We start from the raw sequence: 3,380 nt of genomic DNA on the forward strand, positions 1-3,380 counted from the left end.
GAAAAAGACTTGACACTGGTGTGTGTGTTAACCACAGATAACTGTCAACTTTATTTTCCACCACTACTGCATGAAGTGATACCCTAGCTTACAGGACAACTCATCTGATCTGGCAGTCCTATTAAAGACCATTACGAGGTGTGTGTGTGTGTGTGTGTTTGTGTGTGTATGTGTCTGCATGTACAAGTGTGTATGTGTGTGTGTGTGTGTGTGTGTGTGTGTGTGTGTTTACATATGGGTGTATGTGCATCCGTACATATGTGTGTTACACTCTTGAAGAGTGGAGAAATGTGTCACAGAAAAAAACAATCATAGAACTGCTTTCTTCAGGTAAGTAGCTTTAATAATGTGAATAAGCTGCTAGTTCCTCCATTAGATAACAGTGCTCTAGTGGTTACCAAAGACAGTGCAGACAAAGCAGTTTTCATACAGGTTTTCAGCCATATGCTTTTCCACTTTTAAAAACTTAACTCGTGTGTCAGAACACGCGTGTGTTGTCTCACAGACTATTATGAAAAAGCAGATAATGTGGTAGTCCAAGTACATAAAAAAGATGCCAGGTGATATTTATTTAAGCAACAACATACCTTTGAAAACAGTGAGCAAATCCATATAAAGACATAAACAGACAATATACTATATGAGGTACATATAAAAAGTAAGTGAGCTTTTTATATGTGTATGTATAATGCATTGTCTGTATCTAAACAGAAACAAAGCTATCTATGCTGTGTGAAAGAGGAATGTCTTATAGGGCTTAGACAGCAGGCCCACTCCCTTCATCTAAAGATGTGTACACTCATACAGTAGAAGCTTTGCATTCAGTTATACAAAACTAGAAGAGACATGATGGGACTTAGAGAGGTTTTCAGACTTTCAGAACTTAAAGCAGTTACACTGTTAACTCCCTAAACCCCAGCCTGGCATTCTGTAGCTCCTCATGTGCAGTGGGTGGAGGTGGACTCAGGTGATGGAGACTCTGTGAACAGCTGGGTCTAAAGAGCCCATAAGGAGAACAAGGCTACAAGGACTGGCTGGTTGCAGCTGATCCAACACTAGGAGCCTTGAAGGACAAGAAGGAGACCATATTAATGGGGTCCCGTTAGCATAAAACTGACCCCCTAAAATGATGATGTGTGTGTTTCACTTACCGAGGTGTTGGGTTTGCCCTGGGGGTCCCCTGAGAGGCAGAAACAGATAGAGATGTATCAGAGAAACAGCAGAGTGTATCTGCAGCAGCTCAGATTGATGGAGCTGCATCAGTCAGAGTGAGATCAACATCAGTAGAGGAAAGAGCTGCAGTGTGGATCTGCAGTATCCCCTCACCTGATCTCTTCCTGTGGATGACCACAACTATGACCACAGCCACAAACAGACTGATAGTGGCAGCAGCTTTAACAGCCACATGGACACCTGAGAGCAGTGGCGGTCCTACCTTATATTGCCCCCCCCGCCATTATATTATATACCCTGCAAATTCTGGTCTATTGGGGGATAGAATATGAATCTGAAGTCAACAAGCTATTGATGAAAGCCCAAATGGATCCAGGGAGGCCGCACACACACATACACTTTTGCACGAGTACACACACACACACTACCACACACACATACACACATACACTTTTGCACGAGTACACACACACACACACACACTACCACACACACACTCACCTAAACACACACAGTGTTACCTGAGGAGTGGTGTGATGGGCAGCTGTCTGATGAAGCTCTACTCGTTATGCTATCAGGAGGGGAGGACGGTTGTACATCTGGTGGTACAACATCTCATAGGTTACAGCAGGGCTGCACAAATTCTTCTGGACAAACACACTCACACACACACACACACACACAATTGTGCATGAGCACGCACACACAACAGGTATAGCCATTATATGGACCTATTGCGGACTTGACAACACCCGCCCCGGACTGGGAGGTTAGATGAGATACATCACCATGAGGGGCCACATGCATTTGAGGGCACTGGGGTTGGCATGGTGTCACAGTTTCCCCTAGATTACATGCACCTTGTGTGTTTAGGTGTCGTTAGGCGCTTGCTCGATCTCTTAGAGAATTGGATTGCTGGAAGGCTACTGAGCTAAGGCAGTTTCTTTTGTACACTGGACCTGTAATGCTGGCCAGTTTTCTGGACAAAGACCTATATCAGAATTTTATGCTACTCTTCTCTGGCATCTCCATCTTAGCAAGCCCAACATTTTCCTACCTCACTGATTATGCTGACACTTTATTAAAGTCGTTTGTGCAGCACTTTGCTACACTTTATGGGAGACACCATGTTGTCTACAATGTACACTGCATAGCCCCTCTGGCAGGTGAAGTTCAGCAGCATGGTCGTCGACTCTTTCTCTGCCTTTCCTTTTGAAAATTATCTTCAGAAAATAAAAAAAGCTGATTAGAAAACCTGAATATCCTTTGGCCCAGATCATTTGTCGTCTGTCAGAAGTAAAAATTCGGGAGGTCACATTACCTGGCAGCACTTTAAGACAGCAGCATTTTGTGGGCCCTATTGTTGGGGGGATGGCCATCAAGGCACAGTATGGCGAGATGTCCACTGAGAAGTGGACTGTCAGAACATCAACTGGTGACAACATCTTCAGGCTTGGAAATGACATTGTGGAATGCATTAGAGGGGGCATTTATGCAATACAGTATATAGGGAATATAGAAGGAAGTCATTGTTCTTTAGCCACCCATTTAGCTCGGATACACTGAATATTTACGTAATTTCAGAAAAATCGGAGAAATCTGCCAAAGTTTCGGAACTTGATGGAAAATGTGTAGCCCTGCCCCACAGGGATAGTTATGTGGCCTTTCCTCTCCTGCATTAACATGAAAAAAATGCATTTCAATCGGTTTATTAGTTCAGACATTAATTAGTTAATTACTTCAGACATTAATTGATAGTTTTTGTTCATTTTTTTAGTACCAATCATAATCATAGCATGACTAGTTTAGATCAGGGTCTGAGGACTGACCAAAGTTGACTTGCTGGCAGTGGCTGCATCAGAAAACGGGCTCATAACTTGCTGTAAGTACTTTGCTGAAGTTAATCATCTTTCAGGTGTCAACTGTCAGTATCAATGTTGTGCAAGTTGACACTTCACATGAGCCCCTATATTATCAGAATAAATAAAAACAAAATGTCAAAGCTTTTTTCCACTAGAACTTCTTACTCTGACTCACAATAACTGTGCGTTCACACTTGTTTCTTTTCTTGTCTTCTCCATGTTCCATGTACACTGCAAAAAATGAATTCTAACCAAGTGTTATTGATCTTATATTAAGATTAAAAAATCTATTTGGTATTGTTTTTAGTATGAAAAGACTTACCTAGCGCCCTCTCAAAAGATCAT

General features: G+C 42.3%; 1 long non-coding RNA gene across 2 annotated transcripts; it reads right to left on the bottom strand.

Annotated features, from left to right (window-relative positions):
- Positions 1 to 344: 344 nt before the first annotated feature.
- Positions 345 to 2,361, bottom strand: LOC143136704 (uncharacterized). 2 transcript variants are annotated; one of them, XR_012989412.1, is made up of 3 exons: positions 1,695 to 2,361; positions 1,152 to 1,180; positions 345 to 1,063 (listed from the first exon to the last, which is right to left on the bottom strand). It is a non-coding gene; the product is annotated as an uncharacterized LOC143136704 (long non-coding RNA). The 2 variants fall into 2 exon arrangements; XR_012989411.1 differs by lacking the exon at positions 1,695 to 2,361 and adding an exon at positions 1,327 to 1,418.
- Positions 2,362 to 3,380: the final 1,019 nt, after the last annotated feature.

This window comes from Alosa pseudoharengus, unplaced genomic scaffold (assembly GCF_046254945.1).
Source record: "Alosa pseudoharengus isolate Yale_2024_CS ecotype anadromous, Long Island Sound unplaced genomic scaffold, YU_APseudo_1.1 YU_APseudo_1.1_scf_20, whole genome shotgun sequence".
In the NCBI taxonomy this organism is placed as follows: Eukaryota; Metazoa; Chordata; class Actinopteri; order Clupeiformes; family Clupeidae; genus Alosa; species Alosa pseudoharengus.